Genomic DNA, 11,276 nt, shown 5'->3' on the forward strand with positions numbered 1-11,276 from the left:
ATTAGAATAATTTGACGCAAACATCAAGATGTACCTATTGAGCTATATCAAATTCATTACCATAAGGCAGGTGCACTTGTAAACATTTACCCTATCCTTACCTAAAGACCCTAACCTATCACTTCACAGCACATACTGGTCATAATAAAATTATGAGTTAATGAAAGGTCCCTAAAGGAAAAACAGAAAGTAAATTAACTGTTTAGGACACCTCTGGAATTCAATATGCATACTCCATAGAATGAAGGTTAAAATGTGAAATTCCAGAAGTGTCCTAAACTGTAATATACCGGAAAAAATACCAATTCTGCGCACATCTAACTTAGAACGAGGGTTTGTAGAAGCAAAACAGCTCACATGCCATACCTAATGAAAATATATGAGTAGCCTACATTTTACAGCAAATATGTGGCATCATAGGGAGGCTTTCACAGTCTCATGAGATAAAATTATGCTGCACATCTACAAATCATAAGAGGCCTCAATAGCTTGTCACTTAAAACTCGATAACCAAGCTCAAATCATGCATGAGAGAGTTCCCTGTGATCCTTGCCATAATAAAATACCGCTATATGCTTGTATGTAATACAAACACTTGCCTTAACTAATGTTTTGAGGGGTAGATAACGCTGATGAGAGGCTCAAAGCTTCCTTACGACTGTGCTGAATGGGCTTTAGGACTGCTCGGAACCAGTCGTAAATATTGATGGAGTTGCGACCAGAGATAGTCCCGCTGACGTCACAACATGGCGCCCAAACTGTTTTGAACATCGCAGACGGCAGCCATTGTGAACATAGCTGATGACTTAGTACCGCGCTGGCGAGCAACGACCGGGACTAAAGTTTTGAGCATCCGTTGCCATGGCTATGTACGCCCTGGCGATAACAGTATTGCAACAACAAATCAAATACGAGGCCACCAATGTAAAACAGGTAGCCTATGCAGATGATCTCACGGGTGCTGGCAAGGTTGAGGATGTGAGGAAATGGTGGGACCTTGTAACATCTCATGGCCCTGAAATAGGTTACTACCCTAATGCAAGTAAGTCCATCTTGATCGTGAAACCAGCTTACTATCAAGATACACAGGCAGCATTTAGAGGCACAAACGTGATAGTGACCAGTGAAGGTCAGAGGCATCTAGGTGCTGTGATTGGAACTAAGGAATTCAAAGACAAATCTGTGAATGATAATGTAAAGACATGGGTAGAAGAAATTCATACACTATCCAGCCATGCAAAAACAGAACCCCGTGCAGCATACAGCACATTTACCTATGGTGTAAAGCACAAGTGGACCTTCATGATGAGGACCATACCAGACATCGAATTGCTGCTACAACCACTGGAGGATGCAATCAGGGATTCATTCCTCCCATCTTTAACCAATGGCCACATCCCCACACCAAAAGAGAGGGACCTTCTAGCACTACCACCCAGGATGGGAGGCCTTGGCATTATAAATCCAGCAGCCGTGGCAACCTACGAACACAGAAATTCACTCAGACTCACCGATTCCTTGTCACAGAAGATTTGCGCCCAGGTTGAGACAAGTGAAATCGACCACCAAAGGCAGAAAGACATAAAGACACAGATAAGCAAGGAGGGCAAGACAAAAGGACCAGCTGCAGCACATAATAGAACATCTAACACCAGAACAGTGCAGAAGAGTTGAAATTGCACAGGAGGTTGGGGCATCAAACTGGCTGACAACCCTGCCTCTCAAGGCAAAAGGCTTCCACTTAAAAAAACAAAAATTTATTGACGCCATAACCTTGAGATATGGGTAGCCAATAGAGAACCTACCTCAACACTGTGCCTGTGGCACTACCTTTGATGCAAACTATGCAATTGTATGCAGGAAGGGAGGCTTTGTTTGCATCCGACACGAAAGAAGTACGCGACCTTACTGCCAAAATGCTGCAGGAAATATGCCATGATGTAACGATTGAGCCAGCTCTGCTACCCGTGGACGGCGAGCACTTCACCCACAGAACAGCAAACACATCAAATGATGCAAGGGTGGATGTCAGTGCTCGAGGTTTCTGGACACGAGGGCAGAAGGCATTCTTCAATATCAGGATATTCGATCCCACGGCAGCGTGTCATCGCGAAATGTCTCTCGAAGCTGCACACAAAAGGAGTGAACAAGAAAAAAACAGAAGTTATCAAGAAAGGATCCAACATGTGGACCATGGTCGATTCACTCCCCTTGTGTTCACAACATCAGGTGGGATGGGTCCAGAGGCTGTGAGATTCTACTCGAGACTGAGAGAGGTTCTTTCTGATAAGAAACGTCAACCGCAGAGTTCTGTTATGGCCTGGATGAGATGTCGACTGTCATTCTCCCTCGTGAGGTCTGCTCTGCTATGTCTCAGGGGCACAAGATCATCAGCCCTCAGGCCTGTCTCTCTGGCGGGTATGGATTACGAAGCTACAGTTGTCGAGAGTCGCGCAGACCAGCGACTCCAATAGTTTATTGTCTTTTTTCACTGTAATATCAATAAATATAAAATAAAATAATAATAGTAATAGTAGATGATTGGTAACCACAGCCGTTGGCGTGCTTGGGGCCAACGGATTGTAATATGAGGGTTAGTGTTAAGATTCACATTACAACTCCAAATGGTGAACTGTATCAGGAAGGTTGGTTTTGATCCTTACAATATAATTCTCCAGTGGATGGAGGTGGTACTATTACTAGTATGTTTAAAAATAAAGTAACAGAAGTAGTAGAGGTACAGTATTAGTATTAGTAATAAAAGTAGTAGCAATAGTAGTAGTAGTAGTAGTAGCAGTAGTAGTAGTAGTGGTGGTGGTGGTGGCGGTGATGATGGTGTTGGTGGTGTAGGTGGTTGGTTAACACCTTTATGTCAGGCTAAGCAAACCCATTACCCGCAGGCAAGCAACCAACCTTGCAGGGCCAACTTATGCAGTGAACCAATGTTCCCTTGCGGTTTACGGCGTCTCGCCACTGCAAGGCACGGGGAAAAGTGTGTATGTTTGGTTCTCGGATGGACGCCGCATTTGCGTCTCCATCCAGTTAAACAGGGTACCATAGTAGTCTCTAATTCACCCCATTATTTGCTTATATGGTTACCACCCAACGTTGTAAATGCCTTCCTTTTTTACAGGAAACCATTAGGCTTTCACTTAGTGTGGAGTTACCTAAAGGCGGCAAAACGTTGATGAATGGATGATGGACCACGCCAGGTATGGATGATGGAGATATACAGTAACTAAGTAGGGGTGTTTTATGTCCTTTCATATGCAAGCGTGAGTTCATACCATGGTGTTTGAAACTACTGACGCAGACTGAGACACACAAATACATCCAGTGCAACAATCCACTGTTATATGCACTTCTCTCGCTACAGAAAGCTTAACTCGATACGTATCGTGGCCAACATGGGAAAGGTTAATTTATGTCTAAGAGCCGCTCTCAGCTGACAGGTTTGGTGTTGCAGTACATCGACTGGTTATATCAAGGTGGATTAGACAGGGTTGCCGTAGGTTAGTTTTTGACTCTGACTCTCCAATGCACCCTCCATCTTTTCATATTACAGTAAAAACAATTTTCAGCTCACTCTCTCTCTCTCTCTCTCTCTCTCTCTCTCTCCATCATCCCACTTCACCTTACCCTTCCTCCTTTCACCATCATCTCTCACTTAACCCAACCATCCGTCACTTTCCTTCGCCCAGCCCCTGCCTCACTCCTTCTTCACCCCACTCTCACCCCCTCTCCCCTCCACCACGTCTCCCTGCTCTCCTTCCCACAGGATTTGTCTTCACTTGCGTAGGTGTAGCATCCACAGCCCCACCTATTGTACTTCTTTATCTCACTCATGTCCTCTTACACCAGCCTCTTGTCTCACTGTCTTAGTCTTACGTGTATAAGAGGCATACCAGCACCTCCTCTACTGTCATATATCTTGCATATTGCACATTGTTTTTCTCATGCATGTTGCTTATGTGTATTTGGTGTCACAGCTACCTAACATTAAACAATATTTTAACGTGCCATGTGTTGAAATATACTGGTAAGGAGTAGATGATGGTGAGTCTCCTTTGTTGAAACGAATACGGCCAGTAATCTCATTGACTTACAGTAATAGGATTTCAAGGACTTCTTCCTTACAGGTCAATTTCTGCATAAGGAACACAAATATTTTCTTGCAATGTTGTCTTTTCAGTACCTTACATTCTCTCCTCTTGTCTAGCTCTCATCATATCTCGGGTTTGGTAGGCTTGGTAGCAACTCCTTCTTACCATTTTTTTTTTTTATACTCTTATGGGGTGTTATATTTCTATGATATTTATGCAGCCTTTGTTGAAATCAGTATATATACATTACATAAGAGATAGTACGATGCAACAAGCACATTAAATAGCAACAACCTTAAATAGCAACAACCTTAAACGACGAGAATACGGTGTTCGGAACAATAGTTTTTTAAGGTTCACATCTTCACATATATTCCCTTGCATATGTTTTTGTCTCATTGGTATCTTTCGAACTCCCTTTCTCACGGGCTTTCTTGATTTCCAGTCCATTGGAGAAGTTCTAACACATCTTTCCTAGGTAATTCCATAAATATGTTCGCAGCCTGTCTTCCAGGCTGGGTTGTATCTATATATGACAAATTTTTGTTCCCTTGTATGACATTTGCTGTTCCTCTCACCATATCCTTTTCTCTAGCTTTGTTAATCTCTTGGTCTTATTAGTCTTTCTAGCACCTCTTCCTAACCAGTTAATTTCGCATACGGCGAAATAGCATTCTCTTGTTTGTAGTGGAGCGAATAAGTAAACATCACTAAAATAAAAGAGTTAACACGGAAGGAGTCACACCTAAAAGCCCCAACACAGAGACTAGAATCAACCTTTCGCCATTCTCCAATTAACAGTTATGTCCATTTTTCAGTTTAGAGTCGGGCAACAATTATCTTCGATGTACAGTATGTATGCATGATCTCAGAGTTTCTCAAACTTGTCTGACTGGTTTCTTACTCATCCATCATCTAGGATTCCTACGGTTTATGAATCCATAAAAAATCTTACAGTATCAACATTTCTGGGTTCAGAGCAAAGCTACTGGTCTATCATTATAGATCTTTTTTGCTGTGACCTCAACCTACTCTGGAGCAGAACCCAGCGGACTGCAGATTGAACTTACCTTTCTCCCTCAATCCATCCTCCTTTCGTGGGAGGACATTGAGGAACCTTTGTATACCTGGTAGCGGAGTCGCATATTAATAACAAAGCCACTGCGTGAAGGCATCCAACTCAAGCACCTCCATTGTAGCGAAGAGGCTAAACCAACTTTGAACCAGCCTTATCTCTATATGGCCTTCTAGGGATATTTGATGCAAGCTTTCTGCAAGGTGTCTGTTTTCCATAGGCATAAAAATAAATTGATAATTAACTGCTTATCCTAATAATGGATTAATGGCGTCAGTTATACACCTGTTTTCTGTTTTATTCACCGATGTTATTCTTCACTCCTTCAACCCAAGGATGTCTTTTTTGTTTATTTTTTTGTTAGCACAGTCATTTGTTTAGCTTTGGAAATAATCTTCATATTACAGGACTTTAATGATAATTATATGTATCTCTTTCAATTCCAGAGGTTTTCCTAATGTTAAAATGAATCTCCGATTCCGTTTTACACGTTTAATTCTCGCCGCGTCCAGGCAATTTTATTACATTAAAGACTCTTCTTTCCGAGAGGATATTTAAATTTAGTCCTTCCATTCCTATTAATCTATCATATTATGAATAAAATCGTCATAAGATGGCAAGAATAAATTACGTCATCTCATTCAGGGTGATAATCCCTTTAGTTATCTAAAGCTGTCACCCACACAAGCCCCATCTCGGAAGAGGGAGGGAAAGAAGAGTGCAGGTGGAGGGAGTCACTGGTAGGAAGAGAGATGATGTGGACAAAAAGACTTTGACTCAACACAGGACAGTCGTACAGTAATCTACACAAGGGCGAATAAGACCCCTGTACAAATTCAGCTTAATGGATGGGATAAAAAGAAAAAAATGATTCGGATCATCTGATAATAATATTTACGAAGCCGCCTATGTCCTGCTACAGTAGGTCCTTCCAGGGCCTTCATGCTCAGTGTATCCCACTTAGAGTAATTCAAGTCAGTTCAGATCCACTGAGCTCCATTTAGGTAAACTGTGCACTTCACATCCATTTTAGCTCAACCAGGTACACTCTGCGCCTGCCAGCATGTTTGTTGATTCACACCTTCTAACTCAAATGTATAATTTTTTTATATTGGTAAATGATGATCTTTGTCCCACCGTCCGTTCATTTTATTAGCATTGTTCACAGTGACATTGTATGAGTCTCTGATGGTGGCTCAAAGGATGCGGCATCTATACAAGTTGACCGACACAGAGACACGCAAGTTCCATTTGCATTCATACGGCTCCTCTACCTTTCACTTTAATTTTTTCCTTCTTTCGTACCGCTCTTCCCTTTCAGCCAAGTTTGCCAGACTGGAAACAGTGTGATAACAGGAAATTTGAAATGCGTGAAAATAAAGTTATTCAAGAATTGCACAAATGCTACAGGAGGAAAATAATGACATTTTTTGCCCTACGGATTTACACTGGCTAAAAGAGTTTTGTGAGCAAAGGATGTGGGGAACAGAGGGGAACAGTGGAGACAAAAGAATGGTGTAGAAGGGAGACGGAGGATTGTGATGCAGGGTTGAGATGGAGACATGGATAGCTGTGGTATGAGCTGAAGGAAGGTCGGCAGTGAAATGTATGAAATGTAGGCGCTTTTTTTTTTTTTTTTTTTTAATGGCCACCCAGACCAGCATTAAAACATTTGGTTGAATGTGCAATGAGTAGATAAATGGACTGGAGGAACTCAGTGACTTGATCGGTTTGGCACTGCCATTATATAACGATAACAGAACCGCCCTGCTGCTGTAAACTGGTAAAATATTGGTCAATATAAATCTGGTGGACTCATTTGCAAGCAGCATCAGGAGGATAACTGCAGGAAAGGATTAAAGAACGGTAATGGGTGGCGGAGGGAGTGTCAGTATGCGAGTTCAATATCCTGACAATTACCGAACCAATCGGATTTATTGCATGGGATTAGCATGAGCACACCGTTTGTGTGGATGCAGTCAGGTAATTGACAACTATAAATAGGGAGGGAGGAAAATGAGAAGGGAGGGAGGGTGAGCAAAAGGCAGTGTAATAAAAATAAACATGAAAAAATAAGAAAATGAGTAAGTGAAATATTTTACTACTAGAATCACGTAATTTGGGACCAAAGTAGGAAGGTAGAAAGAGGAACTGTAAAAGAATAAGAGGCAAGGAAAATCGAAAAGAAATGAGAGGGAAGAGAAGGGAGGGAGCTCGTGTTGGGGTGAGAAGAGAAAGGAGGGAAGGAAAGTGAGGAAATGGAAGAGAGATGGCAGACAAATCGAAAGGGAGAAGAAAAGAAACTAAGAAAAGGGAAGGATATTGAATTTTGTGTGTGTGTGTGTGTGTGTGTGTGTGTGTGTGTGTGTGTGTGTGGCCTGAGCTCATCTGAACTTAAACATGATGAACTGCATATTGAAGTTACCTGTCCTGCCGTCCAAAACCCTCCTATCTAGGGATAGATGGGGAGCTCAAGGACTTTTTTATGTTATATCGATAAAAGTGAAGGCGTCCCTCTCCAACACCGACGCTAAATGCAAAATGCAAAGGTGTGTATGATGGATGCTTTTGCTGACATAATCAGGTAAATCAGGACTGAGAATATGATCAAATCCACACCCGTATCACCCAGCCACCCTACCTACACTCTTGTCATACCACCACCCTACCCACACTCTTGTCATACCCCCACCCCGCCCACACTCTTGTCATACCACCATCCTATCCACACCCTTGTCATACTACCACCCCACCCACACTCTTGTCATAACACCACCCCACCCACACACGTGTCATACCACCATCCCACCCACACTCTTGTCATACCACCACCCCACCCACACTCTTGTCATACCACCACCCAGCCCACACTCTTGTCATACCACCACCCCACCCACACTCTTGTCATACCACCATCCTATCCACACTCTTGTCATACCACCACCCCGCCCACACTCTTGTCATACCATCACCCCACCCACACTCTTGTCATACCACCACCCCACCCACACTCTTGTCATACCACCACCCCACCGACGCTCTTGTCATATCACCACCCCACCCACACTCTTGTCATACCACCACCCCACCCACACTCCTGTCATACCACCACCCCACCCACACTCTTGTCATACCACCACCCCACCCACACTCTTGTCATACCACCACCCCACCCACACCCTTGTCATTTAATCCAGATGGTGTTGGAAATTTTCATCCATCCATCCATCCATCAGTCATTCAATCCTACGTTGCCCCATGAGGAGCGTAGGAGCCCGGGGCTAGGCAGTTGGTCCTGACATTTAAATTTTCATTCTCATATTATCGAAGTTAGCTTTCTTAATTTTAAGAACTTAAAGGTTGTCTAAACTAGTCTTACAGTTGATGTCTAATGATATTTGGATCACTGTTGCTAAGATTTTCACCATCTCAAAAGGTTATTAGATCACTGTCTGTTGCTAAGGTAAGGTCGAGAATATTATTACCGTGCGTCAGTGTATTCACTGCCTGACTTAAAAATGCTTCCTTTACCAGTTCTGACAACCTGCTCTTTAGCTGCCCACGAATATTTGCAGTGAATAATCAGATTATTTAAGTCCCCCCAACTAACTCACCCTTTGTCATATTACTGGTTTCATTTCGTCGTACCGAATTATAAATATCATTTTCCTCCTTTAACTTGGTTAGTCTTTCTGTTACACCTAAATGAATGGGTTTATTACTCTCTGTGGGAATTTCGATAAACAAACAATCGTATGTTTCAACATCCAATTTTCTTATCTGTACTACATTTATATGGTTCTTATTATACGAGGATGTTAGAACTCAGCTGCTAGATTTGTGCAGTCGCGATGTTTCCAATATTTCATAGTTTTCTGGTGATACTTCTCCAAAAAGGTGCTTGTCACGAGGGTTAATGCATGATTCTGTACTTATAATTATGTCGGGATTTTTAGGAGTGGCAAACTAATTAATTCGTCTAGCTTTGAAATAATACTTCTCGCATTCATATACATATTATTCAAAATACAGCTGGATTTAGTAGGGCTGTGAGACACACTAAAATTAGCCTGCTAATTTGTTTAAATCCTCTGTCGAAATTCCAATGATCCTATAAACCGCTGATGGTCTGGCAGAGCCTCCCTCCCCACTAATCCCTTGATTTTAACCTACACCAGCAAAGGTGAGGTTAGTTGCTCCTGGTTATCTTGTGGTGAGCTGATATCACCTCACTTGTACCTTACCACCATTGGCCTCAGAGATTAGACCGTTAAAAGCTATGCCATTAACTGTACCCCTTTCAACCTCTTTATCACTACCTGAGGCATTCCAGACATTCTCATCAAGCTCCCTACTTAACTTAGCCTTTCATACCCTATTGATGTGAAGGCCTATCTACTATACAAACTCTTTTCATGACTAAAACTGTCCCAAACATCAACAAATATTTCACCCTTCTTTCTACCCAGATTTTCTAACCTACTCCTAACTCCTATCATTCTGCTCAGGATCACAGAATCAACATAAAATCTTGGCAACAAACCACAGACAACTAAATTCCTCTGACATTCCTTGAACTTCCTTATAAGGTCCATAAACTTCCTAAAAATCTCCTCTGACCTGCCTGAAGCGACATTATTAGTCCCTACCACAGTAACAAAAGCCGATTTCTCTGAGGTGTTACTAAGTCATCAATTCTCAGTCACGTCCTGTTTCCTACACCCAGGAAAACAAAACGCTTCTTCCTAAAACCCTTAGCACAAACTCCTTCTCCTGATGCTTAATCAACGAATCCCCAACAAGTATGAGGCTAGGCTCATCCTGCACTTCATTCTCTAATATCTGAAACCTATTCCAAATAACCACAGTCCTATCACAGTTACATACATTAGCCTTGCACCCTTCATCGACTGGCTGGAAGCCATCAATATCGTCTAGCCTGGTCTCAACCTTAGCTAATCTAGTTTCTTAGTTTCCTATCTTCCCCAACACTTCTGCTTCCACTTCCTCTACTGCCTTAGCACTCACCATTCCAGCCTCATTCCTGCAACATTTCAAATTGCCACTTAACACCCCACTATTTTTCCAAATTTCTAAACTAAGCCTACTTGGTAACTCAAAAACAAGACAACACGTGTCCTCACTTTCTTCTTTCACCATGAAGTTTCCGATAAATTCCTTGGTACACACGCACCATACGATTCATGGGGCAGGCGCCATTTTACGGACATGGGAGAGCTCCGAGCACGTCTTTACCTGAACAGGTCAGAGGTCGGACTGAAAAATATTCTTACGACGAGGATGGGATTCGAAACCACGCAGGGAAACCCTATTGGATTAGCAGTCCAACGCCTTAACCACTCGGCCACCTCGTCTACTTACCAGTAGACATATCAAAGAAAAGACACAGACAGGATGTAAAGAATGAAAAAAATAAAAAAAATAATACCATAATATGGAGGTAGGGTGCCATCAATGTTGGTTATACATACTGCAGGCACCAACACAGCAACAGTATATCACTTCCAGTATCATGTTTCCTTAACAAATCCTTGCGTTATGGCCTGGATTTTACGTCAAGGGAACGAAATCATTATTTTACCTGTGAAAGGTAAAGAGGCTGTACAAAATTGGAAACGTGGCTGGTGATTCGCCAGCTTTTTTATTTACAAGGTAGGTGGTAATGGCAGTTGTGTATATTTATTCCCCTTGTCTTGTTATAAAATAATACTAATAATGCGATCCAGAACACATGCCATCGACCGATAGGACAAGCGATCACTGGCACCCAAGGAGTCTACGTGGCTATGGTTGATTCCAGGAAGGGCGTCCCCTTGCAAGGCGCCGCATGCAAAGACAAAACCCTCTAAAGAGAACCAGCGCCATAGCCCATCAACAGACCACTGTATGAAGAAGGTATCAACACCCGTACCATCTAACTTTATTGCCTGTGATATACTCCCCATTTCACACACACACACACACACACACAAACACACACACACACACACACACACACACACACACACACACACACACTCTTCAAGAAAGTGACTTTTTTTATATGCCGTACATTATTACTACCTCTAGACAGTTTA

At 42.4% G+C, this 11,276-nt stretch overlaps 1 non-coding gene across 1 annotated transcript; it reads right to left on the reverse strand.

Moving 5' to 3' along the window:
• Window positions 1-10,471: 10,471 nt before the first annotated feature.
• TRNAS-GCU (transfer RNA serine (anticodon GCU)) lies at window positions 10,472-10,553 on the reverse strand. The gene has a single exon. It is a non-coding gene; the product is annotated as a tRNA-Ser (tRNA).
• Between the last annotated feature and the right edge of the window lie 723 nt (window positions 10,554-11,276).

The sequence above is a fragment of the Coenobita brevimanus genome, chromosome 109 (assembly GCF_032717465.1).
Source record: "Coenobita brevimanus isolate Jiangsu-jjx chromosome 109, ASM3271746v2, whole genome shotgun sequence".
In the NCBI taxonomy this organism is placed as follows: Eukaryota; Metazoa; Arthropoda; class Malacostraca; order Decapoda; family Coenobitidae; genus Coenobita; species Coenobita brevimanus.